General features: G+C 40.5%; 1 long non-coding RNA gene across 1 annotated transcript; it reads left to right on the top strand.

The window, feature by feature from the left end:
- Positions 1-1284: 1284 nt before the first annotated feature.
- On the top strand, positions 1285-1595 carry LOC114148372 (uncharacterized). The gene is made up of 2 exons (XR_003596264.1): positions 1285-1345; positions 1406-1595. It is a non-coding gene; the product is annotated as an uncharacterized LOC114148372 (long non-coding RNA).
- Positions 1596-9138: the final 7543 nt, after the last annotated feature.

Raw genomic sequence — 9138 nt, 5'->3', positions numbered from 1 at the left:
TTAATCGTTTTTATCTTTATTGGCCTGGTAAAAACCAGACCCTTGTTCTACCCTTTGCTTCGTCCAGAGGGTCTGGGCTCTTGGCATTTGAGAAACAATCACTTCCTGGAGGCGTGGCCTTTGTGGCTCGAAATTTTACCCAATCGCTGACGTTTGCCTGTGACGAACTTAATGCTCCAGTTCATTGCTAAGAATCTTACTGGAAATCACGGCGCTGTAAACAACCGTCTTCCACTGTGAAGAGAGAAGAGCCGATCTGAACGAGGCAGCTGACGATTTTAATTTCATATTTGGAATCGTTGCCAACATGGCCTGAACGGCTTCATTCACTTCCTCTGCTGTCGTTGATCAAACTACAGCCAGACTGATTCTAAAACAGCAGAAAATCCATGTCAGCGTTCACAGCTTCTCCTTCTGTTCACTGATTGGTCTAGAAAAAATGGAGCAGAGACAATCCGAGTGAATGGGAGAAAGACCAGACTGTACTGCAACAGAGAACCTCTTTTGAGTGAAGTCGTACAGGAAGGCAGGCTAATTGTTTACATGAAGAGCTAGCAACCCAACAGCCACAGTGTTTAACCAGCATTTCTTTGTTCTTAGAAAAGTCAAACTGTCATAAAGTGGTGATGAGGCTCACTATGTTCTTATCACCACCCTCCATAGAGCATAATTGTTTTTAAAACCAAGGAAGAATTATAGTCAAAGCACAGATGTTTTTTTTTCACTGAACATTAAATCACCTGAACAAGCTTTGATACCATTCATGGAAAACTCTTTGCTCTCCAGAGGAGTGTCACGACTGACGGCTTAAGTTCTCTTTTATAGCTTCTCATGTTTGTTGCCAGCTGCCCATTTGGTCGGCAATGTTCAATCAGAGCTCAAAGAACCGTCGTGTTGTCTGTTGAGGATATTTTCTGTTGCTTTTGGAGGCAACTTTATGTGGTGATAAAAATAGGGCCAACAAACCAACAGCAGCAGAGCCTCCAGAGCAGCGCTCCGTGTTAATCACAGCAAACAGTTGGAGATCCTTCCAAAAGGGATTATATCAGGGTCAGGAGCATTTGGACCTTAATTACCCTTGACATAATGTTTGACCATTCTGTTACCACTGGGGAGGGCAGCACTTATTAAGGAGACATGGGCCAATGGGTCACCTGGGGTCAACACTGGCCCAGCCCCCGCAGAAGACTTCCTCCACCGTTTATTGAAGAAGTCCAGATCTTCTTCCTGTCCTCCAGCGGCTTGAGACGGAGTCCTGTCAATCTGTGAGCTTCACAGGACACAGGGGACAGACGCCCAACACAGGTTACAGACGTCCAACACAGGGGACAGACGTCCAACACAGGTTAATGATGTCCAACATAGGGGACAGACGTCCAACACAGGGGACAGACGTCCAACATAGGGGACAGACGTCCAACACAGGTTACAGACGTCCTACACACTGAAAAGACGTCCAACACAGGGGACAGACGTCCAACACACTCGACAGACGTCCAACACAGGGGACAGACGTCCAACACAGGGACAGTCGTCCTACACACTGGATAGACGTCCAACACAGGGGACAGACGTCCAACACAGGGGACAGTCGTCCTACACACTGGATAGACGTCCAACACAGGGGACAGACGTCCAACACAGGGGACAGTCGTCCTACACACTGGATAGACGTCCAACACAGGGGACAGACGTCCAACACAGGGGACAGACGTCCAACTGAATCAAAGATTCAGCAGATCTTTGAGCTGTTCAGTGATTTTTTTAAAGTTTCTCTGTGGAAGAACTCAAATCTGGAGCAAACCTCCAGCAAACTGCAAAACAGCTGAAACTCTGAGTTCCTTTAAATCAAGGATAAAATCCAACTGTTTAGCGCCGCCTTTCATAAATGATAACTGGAACATTACTTATTCTGGTCTGGATTATAATTATATTTAGAAATACATAGATATATTATAACTTTTATTTGCCACGGTAATGTCATATATTTTGTGTTATTATCATGTAAAAAACTTGGAAATGTAACAAAGAAAACTGGACATTAACATCAGATTTTTTCAGGTTGAGATATAAAAACCTCCACCTGAACATTATTATCATATTATGGCGTTTTTATGAAGTTTCTGTTTTTATTCAAATTTATTCACTTTGCAGTTTTCTGCCTCCGGAGGGAAAACGACCTGATGGACTTCAGCAGTTCACTAACTGACCCAAAGCCTTACGCTTTAGCTGAAAGCAGCCAGAAGCACCAGAAACTCTCCTACCCCAACTTGGCACCAGCAGCCTGGAAGCTGCCTCCTGGGAGTCGGCATGGGGGCAACAGGAGCAGTTAGGGATGGGTGTGGGGGTAATTAGGGTGACTGTGGGCAGATTGGCAAAGGATTATTGAAAGGTTGCTGGTAATCTGTAATTACTTTGTAATTGCATTTTAGAAGAATAACTGACAGAAGATCAGTGGAAAAACTCTGATCTTTATTTCAAGTTTTGCAAGAAATATACAATTTTCTTTCTTTAGTTTTTAACACACCAGTTTTTGTCTGTACGCTGATGTCCACCAATCAAATTAGCAAATTAATAAATTAATGAAAAAACGAAAATATTATCAGGGCTCTGCTGTTCAGCAATAATTTATCATATAAAGAATTAAATCAGAAAAAGATTTTCCCTTCAGCGAGTCGCCGTTACAAACTGCACATCAAAATTATTTCTGTGTTTCTTCTGGTATTTTTATTCTTCAATCTTTCAGGTGAGAGAGGTGCAAGGTTAAAGGTTAGATCGGATCTGAAGCAGTTATTGATTCCCTTTGTTGCCAATAGTTTCAGTTGGTTTTAATCTGAACACAAAGTGAGCAGTAAAGGTTCGTTTCTCATCTCTCTTCACCTTCATGTTGATGGTCAGGCGATTCGCAGGCCGACTGCAGACTGAGCAGCTGCTTGTTGCTGCGTAACGAAACTGAAACGTGTTGGAGCCGAAACGCATCTAAACATTTCAGGACATTTGGAGGCCTCTGCTCTAGTCTACTCCAACAAATACCGTCTCAAAACTCCTTATGGAAAATCTTTTCAATTGACCCTACAGCTGCAATGCTGCAGGTTTTGGTTTGCAGTGCTTCTTCTATCGAAGCATCAGTTGATGTGAAGATGCTGCAGCAGGATGAACCGACTGTCAGGGTGGAAATGAGGAGGGAAAAGTTTTTCTCTGTCTTTATTATTTTATACATTAAATCTTCTTCATAGATATTAGTTTGCATTTATCATTCTTCCAGGTTTCATGTATCAGTTCAAATCAAACCATCATTAAAATCAAGTTCATAAATTCTTATTAAACATTCTGATTTCGGCTCATTAATTGTTGATGTTGAGTCTGACTGGGGTCTGTCTGCAGCAGAATAACACACATCCATTTAACTGAATGCAGTCTGCTTCTGGACAAAAGAGACATTTAAGCAATTGAATGGAGGCTTTTACCAAATAAAAGCTGAAGCATTAAAAATCAGACAACGCTTGTAACTTTAACGATTCCTCCAGCAGGGATAACAGTGAAAGTGTTCAGCTCAATTTTGGGGGTAATAAAAAGTGACAGAGCAGCTCCGGGTTACAGTGAGGCGTTGTGTACAGCCAGACTGAAGAGCGGCGCTCTGATGGTGGCCGTCGTTAATCTGCTGGGTTTGGAGGTTCACTCGGGTTTATGGAGCAGTTTGGGACAGATGGAAATTTAGGATTTTATGGAATCCTAAAGGTTTTATTGCTGAGGTGAAAATATATTCATGCTAATGTTTTAGGAGGAAAGTTCTTAGAGTCAATAGCTTTAGTGATGCTGTCGTTTGTATGACTAAAGTGTTTCTTTAACAGCCAGTTTGGAACCTGCTGAACAGCATAACTGATGAAAATTCAATCAGAAATTAGAGAGAATGAACCTTTTTGGAGATAAAATCCTGACAGAGCTTGTAAAAGAAAATCTAACATTGATGCAGAACAGAATGCAGCTCAGCGATTATGCTTTATGTTCACACATAATCACCATACAATACCTGATATACTTTCATCTCCGTTTCTGTTCATGTCCGAGTTAAAGGACCCGACACCCGACTCTTTGACACACGAGTCTTCGCTGCAGGACACCAACAGGTTTTCATGGGACATTTCTTACATTTTGTACTTTAGCATAAATCTTATTTTACTGGGCCTCTGAAAAGTTTACATCCTCAAACTATTTCGGATTTTACAAACTTCAATGTTTTATGAATATTTGATCAACAAGTAAAGCAGAAATGTGAGGTGGATGAAAAATGATTCATGGTTTCTAAAAGATTTTATAAAAGAAACTATGACCAGCAGCATATACTGTATTGAAATTCCTTTTCCCTGATGCCCCTAAATAAAATCATCCAGCTGGTTGCAGAAAACCATTCCCTGCTGGTTCTGCTCTGCCTTCTCAAACCTCCTGAGTCCCGTTCTGGTTCTGGTTCTGCTGGAGGTTTCTTCCTGTGAAAGAGGAGTTTTGTTCCCTCCTCTGTCGCCCCCTGCTGGTTGGGAGTCAATGTCTGGATGCTCTGCTGGGTTTCCTTCAATAGAAACTTTTAGATATGACTGGATTGGATTGACTTATTAGGTAAAGTGAGATGATGTTTGTTATGAATTGGTAATATGTAAATAAACTGAATTAAATTATGACTTAAAATCAGTCAGTTGTTTTTTTCCCTAATTGGTCCTGATTGGTTTCTGCTGAGTGTCAGAAAATCTCAGCAGCAAAGCTATAATTTACGATGAAGCAGCCGCTCCTCTCAGGCTTAGTGGCAGGCCATGGCCACTTCCTGTGCAGCGCTGCATCCACTTCCTTTATTATGTTTGGAAATAAAATCCAAGCTGTAAATGAAGCCCTCTTCTCTGTCTCCCAGTCTTCAAGCTTCATTTAGCTCAGATTCATCTCCGTCTGCCAGATCCGGGTCGCCTGATTCTCTCTGCCTTTCCTCATAAATCCACCAGATTTCATATGTTACCAGAATCAGACCTGTGATGCAGATCCATCCCATGTGTTAAAAATGATTTATTTCAGGGATGTGGTTATTCTCAAAATAACTGGGATATGAAAGATGATGTCAAAGCAATAGATGATCTGATGACAGTCAACTAAATAAATGCAGTTATCACAAACTTTGAATGAAGCTTCTCCCCAACATGTGAACCTGGCAGTAATCATGTTGTTGAGGTCGTCTTAGCTGAAGAACTCCACAGTCCATCAACATGGACAACATGACCTCTGACCTTTTAACATAACACCTGCTGGCTTTGCAAACTGAGCTTTGGGTCGATCGATCTTCAGATGTCCGTCATGTTATGTGGATGTAAAGTGGAACCAAAAGCAGCAGACGTCGAGGGGATTTGACAACAGAAATCATGGAGACACAGGGAACCCAGGGAGCCAGAGGAGAGCAAAACAAGAGTCCAGAAACAAAATAATGAGGGGAGTAAACAGGAGGAACCAGGGTTACTGTTAGAGCTGAAGAAGAGTTTATGTAGAAAGAGCGGTGGAGAAAAAGACCGGCTCTGATTGGTTAAAGGGTCGCAGGGGAGAGACATAGGCACAGGGGGCAAGGGAATAAACTAACACTAAGAATGAGTGGATATAAGGAACCTAATAATCCAGAGTAACTTAGACACAAGAAATAATAAACTAGAATCACTAAGAAACGACTGAACCAAAACAAAAACAGAAACAGGACTGATAAAAAAAGAGAAACTAAGGAACAGAAACAAGAAACAAACCAAACAACCCAAGATCCCGACAACGTCCTTCCCTAACCCCGACCCTGCCCAGCTAAACATGTCTGACAGGAAGTTAAACATGTCTGACAGGAAGTTAAACATGTCTGACAGGAAGTTAATCATGTCTGACAGGAAGTTAAACATGTCTGACAGGAAGTTAATCATGTCTGACAGGAAGTTAAACATGTCTGACAGGAAGTTAAACATGTCTGACAGGAAGTTAATCATGTCTGACAGGAAGTTGGAGGAGAAGCTCTGACGTTTTATCAGAAGAAAGAAAATTTCATAATTTTTTTATTTAAAGAATGAATAAAAAGCCGACCAATAAAATATAACGAATCAAATCTTTCATATTTGATCTTTTCGCGTCTTCAGAGGAGCTGCTTGTGTTTTATGTCACAGAGCAACGATAAAAATAGTGGAAGGAAAATCAGTTAGATTTTTTCATTTTTTATCCCGTCTGATTCAGCCGAGCGTTTCCAGATCGGTCCTTATCAATAGAGGACATCTTTGTTTTCACAGATTCTCTGCTGGATTCAGGTCTCGGCTTTGACTAGGCCATGAATCTGCTCTGTTCTGAACTATCCCATAATATATCTGGCTGTATCTTCAGATTCAATTATTGAATAAAGATATGATGTCTTCACATACGCTCCTCCTCGTCTCATTTGTTTTCATTGGCCTCCAGAATATTATTTTTCAACATGTTTTATGTTTCCAAGAAACCATATCCACCCTGTCAGGCTGGGTGTGGCTCTCTGCAACGGAATGTGAATCTAATCAGCTGCATTTCTTCAGATGTTTCAGATGTTTCATTTCAGGAATGACGTTTTTCTGCTGGTGTTTCTTCAGGTCGTCAAAGCGACGGGAATCAGACAAATGCCAGGGAACTACACTGAACATTTCCTTTTGACAGAAGGTGCAACTTTCAAAAGGAAAATAAATGTTTCTGTCAGTAAACTTTTTGTTTTGGATCATAACTTTATGAAGACAGACTGCGTTGTTGGTGCACAAAGCTGTGTTACCGCAGATCCTTCCTCCCAGCAGCTGTTAGACTCTACATCCATCACTGCTCCCAACTAAATCAAGAAGTTCTGAATCTGTTAATGTTGAATAAACATGAGCATTAAGTACATTTTAAAAGGCCATCAGTACCTGGTGAGTGGTTTGCAAAAGTTTTCTAACTCCTTTTCCATATTTTGTCATAATGCAACCACAAGCATAAATATATTTAATTGGAATTTGATGTGAAAGACCAACAGAAGGTGGTTTATAATTGTAAAGTAGAACGAAAATTATACATGATTCAAAATATTTTTTATTAATAAATCTTTTTATTTAAAAGTATCACAAGTATTGAGAATTTTTTTCTCTCAGTGCGACAAACTGCCTTTAAATTCCAAAAACGTCTATTATGTTTGCAATGTGACAAAATGTGGAAAATTTCAAGGGGTGTGAATACTTTTGCAGGCCACTTTGTCATTTATAACCTTACATAAAAACACTGACGCTTCTTTAAAAATGATTTAGATAACATTTTAAATAATCAAATGACATAAAAAAATCTCTGAATGTCTCAACATTAAAAATTACAGTCATGTTTCTGGAATCATCTGAATGTTGGTTCCTTTAAAATGTGGTGCCATTTATTCTCCAACAGTCACATTTAGCCCAGAGGAACCATTAGTGGCATGTATTTTTAGCAGCCTTTGTTTTCTTGGTTTTTACAGGAACATCACCTGGAATCTGTGGCAGCGCATGTTGCTGCATGTCTGACATCTCTCGCTGCGGTTCCACCCTTCCCATCCTGCTGGATTTTCTTTGAGTTCAGTGGAAGTAAACAGCGGAGGACAATTAGAGCCACGAAGCAAAGCGGTGAGCCGTCAGTCACATGCTGGACGGGGGCGGACGGACAACAACACCGAGATTCAGATCTCTGCCGAGCATCAGGGATCTGCTGAACGTCTCTCAACAGCAAAAAGAGAAACTGCTTGCAATCAGCTGAGATTTTATTACTGCAGCAGCTGGTTGTTTAAAATGACAGGAATCATCCCAGAAGCAGTTCAGCAGCAGAACTTCCTGAAGTCCTTCAGGCTTTTCTGTAACGGATCAATATGAGTTTATCTGCCGCTTCCTCTTTGAGACCCGACTCAACTTCAACACCTTTAATTTTCAGAGAAGCAGTGTTATGTCATGAAATGTGTCTCATCTTAATACCAACATTAGCTTTAATTCTCTTTTAGTTTTGCCTTTAGAAATCAGGCTGCTAGGGCATTTCAACATGAGCTCAGCAAGTGAATAAAACTTTGCGTCTCTTTGAGGCTGAAGGAAGACATTTTGTTGATCGTCACACTGAGAACAGCAACAAGAGGAAAGCTGTAACGTCTGGCTAGAAGGGAAACCCCTGAAACCACACATAAAATCATTTTTAATCTTAGAGACCAGGCAGAATCTACACTTTTGACTTCCTAATACCATTTTTTCAGGTTTTGATTTTTTCCTGGATTTTAAACTGACAGCCTGGATTTGCTCTCCGTTGAGTTCAGTTGAAGAAAGGAGCTGGTTGCTGGCCAAACGGAAACAAAATGCTCAGTAACATGCAGCTCCTCCACACACAGGAGAAACCCCACGGCTGTCGCTTAGCAACATTTGCTCTAAACTCAGGAAAAATGTTTTTATGTTTTAAAACATATAAATATTCACAGCTGCATGTAGTTCCATTTGCGTTGTATAATTAATAAAACATGAGCTTAAGGAAACTTCCTATCTCTACTCAGGCAGCCTACCGTCAACAGTGACATCATAACTGAGCGCTCTCTTAAAGAGACAGTACGGGTTTTAACAAAGTATGTTACAGAAAACTCTTAGAACAAAACCAAAAGTAGGATTCTTCAGTGTTGATCTGGATTTGATGAAATTTCAAACATTTGTTCCTAGTATTACAAATCCCTGTAGGCTGACTGAAGCATGAGGACTAGTGTATAGTCAAAGTCTCTTCCTGTCTGTTCTACTAAAATGTACAAAACCTAAAATTTAAGATGTGTGAATAGAGCTGCCTGAAAAGTCGGAAATATGTCATTTATGTATCGAAACCTGCATTTCAGCTTCGGCTCAAAATGATTATTATGAATCACATGATCATCTTCAAATTTACCCATAAATAAATTACATGCGTCTTCCATACCAACGGCTTGGCAATGAACACAGAAACATTTTTAAAAATTTGAAATGTTCATGTTCAAATCTAACAGGGACCCTGTGGAGGATTTTCTCTCTTGTTCAGATAAGAATATATTAATGCTTCTGAATTATCTTAATTAACGGAGGAGACCAGCTCAGGTGGGGAAACACAGCACAGCTTCTAACGTCTCTT

The sequence above is a fragment of the Xiphophorus couchianus genome, chromosome 7, assembly GCF_001444195.1.
Source record: "Xiphophorus couchianus chromosome 7, X_couchianus-1.0, whole genome shotgun sequence".
Classification (NCBI taxonomy): domain Eukaryota; kingdom Metazoa; phylum Chordata; class Actinopteri; order Cyprinodontiformes; family Poeciliidae; genus Xiphophorus; species Xiphophorus couchianus.
Note: the sequence above shows the minus strand (reverse complement) of the source record. Positions and strands in the feature narration are given on the sequence as shown.